Source organism: Zophobas morio, unplaced genomic scaffold (assembly GCF_036711695.1).
Source record: "Zophobas morio isolate AGI-343-1 ecotype UQ-CSIRO unplaced genomic scaffold, CSIRO_AGI_Zmor_V1 ptg000024l, whole genome shotgun sequence".
Lineage (NCBI taxonomy): Eukaryota > Metazoa > Arthropoda > Insecta > Coleoptera > Tenebrionidae > Zophobas > Zophobas morio.
In genome coordinates this window covers 5,142,053-5,157,276 of record NW_026972129.1, presented here as the reverse complement: position 1 = coordinate 5,157,276, position 15,224 = coordinate 5,142,053, and positions in this window count along the sequence as shown.

Sequence of the window (15,224 nt, the reverse complement as noted above, 5' to 3'; positions counted from 1 at the left end):
ACTTAACATTAATTATCCTGTGTTCATAGAAAAAAACCTCACGGTATACAAAATTTTATTTAATTTCGTTCAATTTGTCCATTTGTGCACTTAATTAATTTTAACATTACTGTCACTTTGTGACAAATGAGTAGTAGACAGTCGTTTGAGTAACAAATTATATTTATTCTTTGTGTTCAGATAGATGTTTCTACTTTAACAAGCATTTTACCGTTTGTTGATATAACTATTAGGTGTCAAAGTCTCAATCAGTCAGGGAAATAATATTTTTATCTTCATATTAAACATTCCGCCTGCTACTTCTATACATGATTACGAATTGTTTTTTGACCTATTCTGTAAAGTAAACGAAACTCATAATAAAAAAGTTTTAGTGTTGGGTGACTTCAGTGTTGCATCCTGTTGTGACAACGTAAATAACACTTCTAATCTTTTTTTAAATAATTTTAGTAATTTTTTTAATTTTTGGCAATATAATTACGTACCCAATCATCTTGGTAGTACCCTCGACCTTGTATTTTCGAACACTGTTTGTTATGTCAGTAAGTCTGAGCAGCCATTCGTCCAAGAAGATCCTTATCATCCAGCTCTTGACGTAAATTTAACTACCGCTAATAATTCCTATCCTCAATTTAAACTAAAGACCTCAACTACACGATTCAATTTCAAAAAAGCGAACTTTCCTCTGCTTTATCACCTTTTATCTTCGGCAGATTGGACAATTTTATCTGATATCAATGACGTTTGCCAAGCTTTCTATGGAAATTTACATATGATTTTTGAAAAAGCAGTTCCTCAAATCCGGACTTTCCAAAACAAACAGCATATCCACCTTGGTTCGATATCCAAATAATCGACTGCTTAAAGCTCAAAGCTTTCTATCAAAAAAAATTCAAGCAGATAAATTTGAAATATTTTGACAATCTTTTTCGACGTTATAGATCACTGTGTAATAATTTAATAGATGCTTCCTACAGAAATTAGCTTTACTTAACTTTAGCAAATTCTCTTCGTATAAATCCAAAAAATTTCTGGGGATACATTCAAAAAAGGGAAGGTAACACAAGAATTCCGGGAATAATGGTACATAACGATTGACAGACAACAATTTGTAAGGTATCGCAATCATGTTTCTGATCCATTTTCCCCGGAATGGGGAGTGCCTCAGGGGTCAAATTTGGGTCCACTACTTTTTGTGCTTTTTATTAATGATATCGTGGAAACAATCTCCTGTGGCAAACTATTATACGCAGATGATCTTAAAATTTATCATGAGGTGTGTTCAGTTGATGATTGTGTTATTTTACAACATGACTTAAATAGTCTTTTTGATTGGTGTTGTCGCAATAACCTGTCACTAAATAAGTCTAAATGTTATGTGGTTTCATATTCTAGAAAAACAAATGTGATTAAGTTTAATTATCAGATTGATGGCGTCGATCTAACACGTGTAGATTCATTTAAAGATTTAGGCGTTGTGTTTGATAAACATTTTCATTTTGTACAACATATTATTAATGAAACAATTTCTAAAGCTGCAGGTGGTTTTATTTACCGGACTTGCACAGAATTCTCAGATCCCTCGTTAGTGCTGCTTTTATTTAGTACCCTAGTTAGATCTTGATTAGAATATGCCGCGATTATATGGTTTCCAATTTATAATATACATATTTGGCACCTGGAATCAGTACAGCGTAGATTTTTGAAGTTTTTGTCTTTTCTTGTGGACGGTGAGTACCCACCTATAGGGTTTGATCACAACACTTTATTAAATAGATTTAATTTAAATTCCTTATTTATTAGACGCATAATAATTGTTCTTAAGTTTCTTTATAATAATGTCAATTTCAAAGTTGATTGCATCTTCCAACTAAGCAAGCTTTTGTTCTTAGTTCCTCGTCTTAATGCTAGGCATTTATTAACCTTTTATTGTACTCAACCTAAATCTAACGTGTTAGTAAAATCACCTATTGCACTTATGTGTAACTATTTATTATAACAATATTGCGTTTCATTGTGATCTATTTGCAGATTTCTTTAATGTTATTTCTGAGCAGGCAAATGTTACTTTTCAAAATTAAATATTTTAGTTATAGATTAATTTGTTCTTTGGCATTTGTCTTAATATTTAATCTTGAAGTTTTTTTTATTGTTCTTATGTAAGTTTTTTTAACACGAATATCTTTGATTTCCTGTAATTGGGTGTTTTACCTGTAGGAATAAATTCTGTTTTTATTATTATTATTAACAAATAAATCATTATTTTGAAAAAAACGAAAGTGAAAACTGACAATGACCTTTTAAACTAATTTAAACAAAGGTTAATTTAGAGCAAATTGTGGGTGCAGATTCAGATTCCGAATTACCCTCAGATATAAAAGAAAGTGCTAATTTACCATTAAGTTGTTTAATATATACTAAACCAAAGGAAAGATATGAAGTGATATATGTACAATATAAAAAAAATTAAGACTGGTGTTAACAAAGGAAATTGAATATTGTTAGTGAAAAGATAAGGTTGGCAATAATTTTGAAAGCATAAGCTTATGTTAAAGACTCTTTAGCTAATGAGAAAAAAATACCAAATAATACTTTATCTGAAAATTCAAATGTCTGCATTATTAAAAAAAAACAGTCGAAGAGAAAATCACAAAAAAAGATCTACCCTCCGGGTCACATTTACAAATTGCACTTTCAGTAATTTAGTATTCAATGGATACATTAAATAATAAAAATAGTTACGTAATAAATTGACAGTTAGGAAAAAATTACATTTCGTAACTGTCAAAAGTAGTGAAATATGCCAGTGTTCATCGAAATTAAATAAAAACTCTATTTCCAAATATTTTATCGCTTTAGTCCATATTTAACAGCCTCCACTATGTTTAGAGAGGAATAGCAGTACATAACTGTAAAACGAAAAATTTGAAAATTTCGTTGTAAACTAGCGTAGAAAATAAGATGCAGCCATTGACTTTAGCGCATGCATAAAACTGAAACTGACTAATTGACTAATCTTCAATATTCGATAAATCTTTGTTGCCGAACACTTGTAAGACGACCGCCTAAATACCTCTGGACACCTGTAAGGTGTGTTTGGTCAGTTGGGGGTCGTTCGGCGCCACCTCCCTCCGAGATATACAAAGAATTCCGTCTACAGTCAAGCTTCTAAATCACTTTTTATACCACTAATATCCAAACAGACCCGATGATGCAGGTGCACTTTATGGTCATTGATTGTGTGCCCACCTAAACGTACCATTTTACTTTTTCAGGTGTTCGACAATTCATGGTTGCCGTTTTGTAAACGTAAACAAGACATCGAGGTGCAGACTTTGTAAATCTTTCATACAACTCTTCATTGTATATTGAGAACATAATTTTAAAAGGACGGTTGGTTTTTAAAGTCAAATGAAAAATGCCAATGTTCACTAGGACGTGGTTGTTATTTAAAGAACAATCATTAAATGAATCATCGACAATTTACTGAAACTTAATGCTTCCAATTTTACTTGAATAATAAATTATTGAGTTACTTATTTAGAGAAGAGTATGGCTCAAGCACGTGCAGAGTATGTATGCGAGCACGTGTCTTCGTTAGTTTAATGAGACAGCCTTGTTGGCCACGTGCGCGTCTCCCCCAAAAACTGGCAGGAATTATGGGAAGTAATACCAAGCAGGAACGACCTTACAACAAAACAGCTACTTGAAGTCCAAAGATCGCCAGCTGGCTGCATAGCTCTTTATTACTAATCAGTAGTATACTAAATTTTTCTAAGTTCATTTTAGATAAATTTACTAAGCGTATGTGCATAATATCATTTAGAGTAAGGTAACTGAACCGATATGAAAATGCAACCACAGGATGCATAAAAAAGTCTCAATGACTATATGCTACAACAAAAATAATCCAGATTTATTTACAAACGGGGATTAATTTAAGAGTTAAAGGAAATGTAAAGAAATTTTGGATGATTGCGGTTGTGACTACTTTCTATAAGGCGACTGTACTTTTTATTTTTGCACGAAATGATGGAAACGTAGATCTATTAAAAAACATATATTCATGTTATATTTTTAAATTTCGAAATGGCAGCAACAATGAAAAACGGTGAAAAACAGAAACAGAAGAAAAAAAAAGAAAAGCGGGGAAATTAAAGATTTTTTTTTAAGTGAAAAATCTATAATACATATTATTAAATAGACAAAGAAACGTCATTTGCGTCAAAATGTTTAGCAGATTTTTATTTTATAAGCTATACATACACTCGGTGCTCTTCTACACGGATGTGGTTTAGCTACAATTTATTAATGTGGTAAAAATTTGGATTAATATTATAATCATAGTGTTACTTACACGTCAAGTGAATGTTTAAAATCACGTCATATCTGTTACTAAAAATATTCCTTTTTAATGAAATATTTTTTAGTTTTTGCATTCTGAATAACTTTGAGTATGTCGGGTTCTGTCATTGGGAAATACAGTGGTGCCCAAAATAAAGTAAGACACTTTTCTTTCCACAGTGTAACTTTCAAATTTTTATTGACGTTTAAATGTCATTTTCAATGAATATCTATTCAATTGTGTCCAGTTTACGCAACTAAATTTCTTGAAAAGATCGTTTCAAGAAGTGTCCTACTTTATTTTGGCCGCCACTGTACATGCTGTTAACCGACACTTTATTATTCTCCGTTTATCTGTATTACACATATTCCACCTTGATGTGGGAGTCGAGGGGTTAAAAGACAGAGTAACAAAAGTTAAAGAAGATTGATTTAGTACCCAACAAGAATTAAACAAGAAAGAAGAAGTGTGAGAATAAGATATTTATTTGAAGTAGAAGGTACCGCAGCAGATGATGAAATAGTTGCTAGATTTAAATTAGAATAAGTGGAGCTGCTCTTCAATTTTATTTATTTTGCAGATAATTTTTAACTGTCGACGATTTCCATCTCCTGCGACGTTCAAGTTCTAAAACCTCTATGCCTTTATTCACTAGAGGTGTTACTAAGCTTCTTCGAAAAGCATGATCAGTGTATAAAGTTAATATCTTATATACATATTTTTGATGGTCAGTTTCCAATTTCTATTAAAAGAATTCATCGAATGTGTGAATCTCGTGCGGTTCTTAGTCTAAAAGCACGTTTTTTCTCACAAAACATCCGCCTGAATCCAGATCTCTGGCTGGTTTTGGGAGCATTTTTTATCACAGTATCGAATGTTTTTACACGTTAAATTCAGAAAAAAATTCTGTAAGAATTGATAGAAGCTCTATGGTATGCCATTAAAGACAAAAATTATTATCGCTATGTGTATATTTACCACATCACCACATCTATTTTTTACCGAACTAGTTGGAAATAAATACAAACTGAATCAGCCGGCATAAAAAACTGGTTGGATAAAACCGAAAATTACAGTGAAATTTCGTCGTTACGAGTACACGACTCCACGAAAGTTAGAAAATTGATTATTCATATTTAATATTGTTAACGTAACGTTTCATTATTTTGAAGTTTGAACATTTGGTTTTTTTTTTGACGCAGCAGTCCTGTCCCAATGCTGGTCTCTTATCCCGTAATATCAACAGACAGCTATGTATAATTGTGTGTTAATATCATGTGGTTAATGAATATGGCATATCTTGCATGTGTGTAGGTCGCGTCCGCGTCCACAGTCCGGCTCTGCTGAGACTCGAGAGTGAGCCGCAGAACTGGAAGATGTGGGTGAGATGATGCCCGAGGCTACTGGTTCACACGGTGGCCGAGCTGCAGGTGTGCGCCAGACTGACCGGCGCCACTGCTGTAATCTCACCGCCGCATTCCTTCTCATACTTTGGCTAAGCGCTACTACCTGCCCTTGTCTTTCCACTCTGTGACGTCAATTATTATTGGTAAATTTTGTGTGTTGGCACCGGTATTGCAAAATGTTCACTTTTAGTAAATATGTGCTCACGAACATGTCGCGACATTCTTATGTATTATTCACTACCATTATCGTCGGAGTGGGTGAAAAAATTTTGGAAAGTTTCTTGTATTTATAAAATTAAGTTAAACCAGGCCACACTTTGCAGATCATTTACTAATTTGCATACGTATCCAATTTTTTACATTGCTTAACAGTTTTCTAATATTTCGCGAAATGTAAATATAAGTAAACTGGTTTACATTTTTTTAAACTCTTATTACTACAGTTGCTACAGTCACAAAATTTCCAAAGCTTTGTCTAATGACAGAATGTCCTGCCCATGACGGCATTTTGTTGTGCAGGAAAATTATTATAGACTGAATATTAAGTAATTGTATGTACCAAAAGTTACGATTACTCTAGAGAATATGAGGACCCAATGTTTCAACAAAATATGTACGAAGTTTAGAAACAACAAAGAAAACGTGTATGGAACACATATTCAAAATTCAATAGTTATACCAATTACGAAAAAAAAGACCTCCTGGCAAGCAAAAATGGCACACCTAACTTTTAAAGCCGCCGTAGGATTAGCATCAAAGCATGACCAAAGTCGTTTGCCACATTGAGATGCCATATTGTTGACGTCATTAAGGGGCTTTCAAATGGCGTGGAAATTGTCCGTTTTAAATACTCGAGTAACTGAAAACCAGGAACTGAAAATAGAAACTTTTAATCACCGTAAATCATCGCAAATTTAAATGCCGTGTAAAGAAAACTTTTTTAAATAAAGAAAAAATCAATGAGGTATAAAGAAAAAATCAATGAAGTATACAAAATTTTTGTATTTAAAATACGTTTTCTTTAAACGGTATTGAAATTTTGTTATTAGTTTAGTTTATAAACAACAAAATAATCTTATTTTTCCAGTAGCACTTGAAAAGAACAAATACGACACTATTAATTAATCGTTTAAACTTTTAATGCAAAAACAATCCGTATTTATAGGTTTACTTTTTCCTATGTATCTATTTTTAAACATTTCATTTTAATTTAAACACAAATAAATTATATTTACGTTTTTTTGTCAGGTAGGCACTTTGTTAATTCATCATAATGTTAAACTTGCAACTCAACACAATTATCCTACTTATTAGTGGTAAGTATACACAAAATTTGATAGTAATTTTTATTCACGCACTTTAAACAGTTTTAGTTAAGATTTGTTATAATTTCTTTTGCTTTCAGATTTATTGTTTAAATATTTTAATTTAATTCGTTGCTTTAAAAAGCGCAACACAACTTAAAGGTCCTAGCTAATCAATCACACCATATATCTAATAGTACTATATTGCTAACTGGCCTCAAAAGATTCCGAAAACATAACGGCAGAGCAATATATCGGACCTCTCTGTCTCTCTGTGGTACCAAACAGTACTGCGCATGCTCTCGTACTTGGTTGATTTGTAGTGGATAGCGGTCTCTTCTATCTAACCTGGCCCAACTTTCAATGCCGCTTCGCTTGACTCATCTTCATCTCGTTCCTCTGCAGGTGTTTATTAATAAATAAAAGGGTAATACATATTATTTGACATGAGTTCATACCCAGGTTAGTTAATTTAATAGAGAACATGTTACCACATAAACGAGCATGTGGGCAATGGGCCAAAATCGTTTACGGGGGAGGAGAGGTGTCAGCCCCACGTGACTTCAAAATGAGGTTGGTATTACTTGGGAATTTTTGGTAACTTATAGTTTTGTATTGGTGTGATCCATATATCTAATAGTACTATATTGCTTCAGAAGTAACATAGAAACGGTGTTCACGGACAGAGAGAGACAGAAGATGTTGTTTTCTGTCTATAAGAGTACCGAGGGCCTGTGCGCATGTACACAAAATAGAAGCGAAAGTACGAAATGTCAAAACGCATCCAGTCACGCTATCCACTACAAATCAACCAAGTACGAGTGCATGCGCAGTACTGTTTAGTACCACAGAGAGACAGAGAGGTCCGATATATTGCTCCACCGTTATGTTTTCGGAATCTTTTGAGGCCAGTTAGCAATATAGTACTATTAGATATATGCATTTAGTTAAGAGTAAATTTTTGTTGTAGATAATTTTTAATGTTATAACAAAATCCCATCACTAAATTCATCGTTTATCAAGGGTTTAGCTATCTCGTGGTTACACATACAACTGTTAAAAAAAAATAATAAAGTAACTATATTTTACATTTTTGTCCTCATTCAAATAAACTCGGTAAGAAGAAGGAACTAGTCTGATTTTTGTAGTTATAACAGGAACAGAAGCGTGTTGTAACAGTTTCACTCACTCTTGTACAAATTATCTGCAGGGTACAAATACGTAATGAAGACAAGCTTCATTGCGCTCTGGCAGGCGGGGGTAGGCAAATGTAAAGTGCAGCGGATGGAGAAGAGATTTTAATCCCTACATGTAACTGCAACGGTATGCAGTATTTATATTTTCCGAACATTTCATGATCACTAGAGTACGAAAAAGTAGTCTGTCTGTATGTCTGTATATCTGTCTGTCTGGCGTCTGTGTTGATTTTTATTAGACACGTAATCTCCGAAACTACTGAACCGATTGTTGCCAATTTTTGTACATATAAACGCTGACCAACATTTGGTTGATCGTCTCCACCAATAACTTGATGACGTCATTTCAAAGAACACTATTTTAAAATGATTTAAATATTATACAGTAATAAACTCCTATACTTGTAGAGTAAGAATCCGCTTTGAGTTTTTTTCCCTCAACGGCCAAATGTTCACAAAAAATTAATACAGTATAATAACATTTTACTTCTAACTCAGGATATAAACGACTATGGTCAAGTGGTTAACGCATCAGGATGCGAACCGATAGTGGTAAATTCGATACCAAACTTCGCCGTTTCTTTTTTTCTCTTTTTTCCTCGCGCTGTGTATTATCTATGTTTATGACGTCATAATAAGTTTTTATTGATCAAATTAAGAACTAGTCACCTTATTTTCTCGAAAAGGTGAGAATATACACCTTTTATTTAATATGAATTATATTCAGAACGTTTTGTTCGATTGTGGTTTATTTAATAATTATAGTCCTCTGTTTTGAGCCTCAATTCATTCAAATCAAACAAATTTCTACTTGACATTCTTTCGTGTATAAACAAACACTTGAAGGTGGAGCTAGACGACGAAAAGCTCCTTTTGGAGGCAGGCGCGGATCCAGGGGGGTGCAATTGCCCCCCCCTGACACACGATCGAGGTACTTTATTTTGACCAATTTCAAAATTTTGAAATCGCACTTCATTTTGTAAATACAGTACAACCTCTATAATCCGAATTCACGATTATCCGAACATCCAGTAATCCGAACAGAAGCTATTTGAAGTCGATGCTTCTTTAATCCGAACAAAAACTCTGCAATCCGAACTGAACTTGGAAACACGGACCTACTTGGAAAAGTGACGCAAGATCTTTCTGCATATGTTGTATGGAATATGAAATTTTTAAAAATTGCGATATTTCAATGCACTGAATTAAAGAACTACTTCTGGAAAAAAGGTTGAAGTTATCGAAGAAATGAGGCCCGAAATCTACAAGAAAAAGTATTTAGTTAAATTTCGAAAATCGTCGAAAATGAGTCAAAATTTGCATGAGGAAAATTTCATTTTTGAAAAAATTTCTTAAAAATTCTGACAAAATTTTAAGAGATATATGTATATCCCGACGTGCTGATTCCAAAAATATAGCATGTTAATGGTAACCGAGCAATATTTTCGGAAAATTCGGTGTGAAATTAGAATTTTTCGAAATTTTTAAAAATTTCGATATTTCAACTGGACGAATCTGGAAAAATGGTTTAAGTTATCGATGAAATGAAAGCGGATATGACTCCTGAGGCCGAAAATCAACAAGAAACTGTATTTAGATAAATTTCGAAAATCGTCGAGAATGGGTCGAAATTTGCATAATGGAGGTAATACGTAATGGAAAATTTAATTTTTGAAAAATTCATCCAAAAATTCTGAAAAAATTCAGGGTATAGATCCCGGGGTGTTGATTCCAAAAATATAGCGTGTTTCTGGTCACGGAGTAATATTTTTTTAAAATGTATCTATTATCCATTGTTACTTAAGAATTCTTTAATTTTGTTTAATGAAATTAAGGTTTATCTCTTGAAGTTTGTTTTCAACTGTGTATGAAGTTGTTATTAAATTCCCTTTCAGATTTTTGGGAAAATCGCTGATCCAAACAAATCGTTAATCCGAACACACCTTTTTCCCAATTAATTTGGATTATCGAGGTTCTACTGTACACTATACGTGTAACGAAAACAACCAAATGTCACCCATGTTATGTGAAAAAGAGTATACTAGCTAAAATTTTATAAATTTTTTTGTTTAGAACGAATTTCTGGGAGATAGATAAAATCGCACAAAAATTGCCCCCCCCTAAACGAAATCCTGTATCCGCGCCTGTTTGGAGGTGTATCTGTGATGGTCTGGGCGGGTTGTCTTCAGAGGCGGTTACGGACTTACATGTGTTTTCTCGACACAATCTAAACAGTGAACGATACATATCGAACATTTTGGAAGAATATATTGTGCTAATTGGGAAGGACTTCATATTCCAGCATGATCATGCTAGACCAGGCCTTCTTAAACTATGGGTCGCGACCCCAAATGGGGTCGCGTAGCAAAATTTTGGGGTCGCGAGAGATTTTAATGTCAAACATTTAAATACACGACTTTATAACATCTAGATGTGTATTTGTGCAGAGTCACACTTATCTTTTTTTTATATTTACATGGGGTCCCCAGGAAACTCGCAATCATAAATGGGGTCGTGAACGAAAAAAGTTTAAGAAGCCCTGTGCTAGACCAAACAGTGCACGAATCGTGCAGCAATATATTGAAGAGGTAGGACTTCAAGTTACGCAATGACCTGCACGAAGTCCAGATCCTAATCCTACAGAACACGTATGGAACATTGTATGGAGACGACTTAGAGCTCATGAACCGCCAGTCGCTGCTCTTGAGGATGTTGGTAACCAGTTGGTGCAAATTTGGAATGCCTTTGACTAAGGATATATGGCGTATAATTTTAAGTATTTCTGAGAGCTGTGAAACTGTGGTCAGAAGTACAGGTGGAAACGATTGTTTTTAAGTTTTTAATTTGCAATTATTCTATTTTGTGGTTATGTTTTCGTTGATATTTCAACTTGTATTGTTTTTGTTGTTTTATTTAACGTTATTATACCTTCTTTCTAAAACATGTACTTTGAAATTTATTTTACAGAGATTGTAATAATTTTTTAAATTTTTTCTAGTGATGCGTTGATTTGGAGAATAGTTTGTTAGTATTAACGTATGGTGCAAAAAATATTCTCTTTCGCGGCCAGTAATTATATGATAGGGGTTCTGGTTCACATTTGGTGGGATAATTAGAATTTGCGTGCGTGCTCCGCAAATTTGCCTCACTGTGGGCGGGTCACGTCGGAGATGGTCGACTTTAACCAAAGTGACCTGATCGTAGCCGAACTGAAAATGTAATCTAGAACCCCCACCATATATCTACTTCGGGCATTCATGATAAGATATATTGGGAATTATTGACACATTATGGAGACATGCTAAAACGAAAAAAAAAAATGAGTTTCCACTAATTCCCAATCATTTTTTGTGATTCAATGAACGGGGTAGAAATATCCTACAATCTGCAGTATGTTTTGATTACAGAAAATACTCGTTTCATCTCTTCAAATACCAGAACTCCTATTACTTTATATAATGTATAATTTTTTTAAGAGTTACCAGGGTGAACATTCCATATTTAACAGGTATAACGGGATCTTATCCAATGATTTTCATGACAAGTCCAGTATACAAAGTAAGTCGCTCACTGGCTGGTATGAGAGTCTATAATACTGTAATACATATATCGACAATATAGTACCGTCCCTGGTAGGGTACAAGTTGGCTTTCGCGGTGGGTTTGTGGACCACCGCCAAAAAATTAGTATGAATAGGTAAACTGGCTTCAATGGTATTGAGAGGGTAGATTTCGTGATGCTGTCTCTTTAACGAGCAACAAACGCCTGTAAATCGTTCCGTGCTAAGTTTAACTCACTTTTTCTTTTTAAAAGTGGTCATAGGGATTCCCATGTTAAATTTTATACCGCATGTTAACTTAAGTTTGAGCAAAGAAATTCAGTTGAAATTTTCCCTGGAAGTAATTTGTATGAATATCAATTTGTAGAAATTTTCAAAAATATCCAAGTATGTATCAATTTATCAAAATTTGCAGTGCAACTACAATAAAAAATAGAGAGTAGGAGTAGACCGAGTAGGCAAAATCTGGCTATGTCACATTATGTGGTAGCAACGTTGAACCTGCTTCGAAGTACTTCGAACAAAAACTGTATCTGCTGTTAGTAAAAAAATAAATCTCCCTAATAGACCAGAATTACGTCTAGATATTCGGAAATGTAAAAAGACATATATGAAAGAACGGAGAAATTGCAAAAAGTTGAATGAATTCAAAAACATACGGAAAATAGAGTAAAGTAAAATGAGTAAAAGGAGTGTGCAAAATATAATGAAAGGGATACGCGAAAAAATAAGATATCTTTTTAGGGATTTTCAACCTTAAGTATAATGAAGCAAAATTTTCAATAAATAGCTAAATAAATCAATTAATCAAGGCTTTTGTTTTTTGTTGAGCATTTTTGTCTTTATGTTAATATTTAAATGTCTATTTTCTTTTGCAAACATTCCTTAGTTACATGACGATACAACGACACAAATTAAGAAGATTAAAATAGAGATCTAATAGTATTTTATATTATAAGTGAGAGAACTGTTATATTATAAGCGAGTGAGAATTTAGAATCACGAGTGCGCTAGGTCATCTCACGAGCTTACAATGGTATTTCGTTCAGGTATCATACACGACGTTTTATTTTACAGCAGCAGCTTTTACATAAAAGTACGATTAAGATGACTCAAAATCGAATGTTTATTTATATATATAAAAAATCGTAATGTCCTTAGATGTAGTAGTAGTATCCATAGTTACATTACAATCCATCACTTGTGAACATTTTACCTCACTTGTTAATAATGTTGAATTTTTATCTCGTAAAACAGTTGCATAAACTACCTCAAAACCTACTGCTGTAAAATAAAATGCTTTAATGTTTCAGAATGTTGATGAATTTAGTTATGTTCCTACTTTCCACCCACTGATCAGCTTGACTAAGAAGTACACAATTGTATAAAAATGATAATGGAAACCAGTAAATCAATATCGACACATTTCTCTCTTATATCTCACTAACGTTAGTTTGCTTACCTTAGGCTTACAAGAATAAATACTCTAATACTAGACAACCACCGAAATATGCTGTACTAATGGGACCTAAGGAGGTCGAAACTGCAGTCTAGTGATTTCACTGCGTTGTCTAAATGTAGTTTATTGGTATAAAATTTTAAAATTATTTACGAAATAGTTTACTTGCGAATAGTATAGCGACGCGGCGCAAATAAGGCCAGTGATAATTATCACCTAATTGTATGCTGAGTGCTTGAATTTAGAAACAGTGACACGTTTGATTGGTCAGTTCACATCATGCCATGTGTAAGTGCAATAATCGTAAGAACACATTATTGTGGAGGTTAAAACAAACAAAAAACATCGTTGTACTCAAAATCGGTGTTACTTGATTGCTCTTTCCCGTTTGAGTGTTTGAAAATTTCAGTCAAAATGTTACGAAATGTTTAATTTTGAAATACTTATTAATCAAAAATTTTACTTTTTAATGCAAAAATAAATTTTAAAATATGACTAGCTTTAGTAATTAGTCTATATCATTATTTTTGCTGTGACGAGGCGACTCTTTCACGTAAACAAAAAGCTGGTCCTACTTTATAATACATACTTTCATATTCTCAAAGCATTTAATCTACTTTAATTTACGCATTTCGGTGAGCTTCACATAATTCTTAAATTGTAATTACATACGTTATTACCACGATATTTTTGTCTTATAATAGTATCCGCGTAGGTAATAAGACTAATAAGTGATCAGAACAGTGTTATGAAAGAGTCAGATTTGATGACTCACATCCATTAATGTCGTACAATCTCAATTTCGCGGGGTTGGGTTGGGTTGATAGATATGACTTAGTTCCGGCACTGCACGCGGCTTGAGATGTTCCGGTCACGTGTCTGAATTTTAGTTATGTGAGCTGATTACACCCTGCTTGATTACCCTTTGCTGGGGAGATATACGCTGTACGCTACATTAACGACTTTGGAAAAAACCAAAACAATATTGCAGTCAAAGAAAACATTCGCAGAAAACTTTCGTTTTTATTGTTTTTATTTCCTGACTCACAATCAAGGGAACGAACAATTGCAATGGCGTCATTCTGAAGAATGGTTGTCTAAATTCATGTCTTTTTGGCGCTTCGTAATCAACAAATTATGGTTAACTAGAATGCGAGAATGCTGATTTCCTGTTTACGACTGTTATAAATTTGTTTGACATATATTATTCCAAACTATCTGCGAATTATTGTAGGTGTAATAAGTAGATATAATTGCAGGTTAAGCTTATTGTGATGGTGTTTTTTTCATCCCAAATTCGTCTGTTTTAAAAAGTAAGGAGGTTATTTTAAAACATTTTTTTTGTATACCTATATGTGGATAACATGTCTTTTGAGTTGTAGATTTTTCAGCAAATTTTGATAACACATTACGACAGAATATTTATTAATTAAATAAAAGATCCCTCCAAAAGGTGAATGATGAGTTATTAAAACGGTCTTAAATTAATCTTACGTGAGATCTATAAGATGACATGCTTCTTTGTCAATAATCCATCTTTATTTTTAGTCTGAAAGAATTTTCCCACAAACCAAGTTTTGGCTGTTAAGTTTTGCAAATTATTTGAGAGATTATATGCCAAATTTGTTATAAATTTTGGTACTAATAGTAATTAGAAAATTAAGTATGCACAATTTTTTTTTTCAGCTTTAGAAAACCGATAATATGATTTCAAGAAGAACTATAAGAACTACACTGTAATTGTGATACAATAAGAGAAGTATTCATCAGAGTCATAGCAATATTAGGTATATAAAATATTGTAAAAGATTAAAACAATCTTTATAACAAAGTTTTAACGTAGGTAGGTAGTTGTACCTTAGACTGACAAATACAGTTTGTTGCTAAAGAACTTTTTAACTATGAAATACATCATCAGAATCTATGTTATAATCTCACAATCCTACATACCAAAG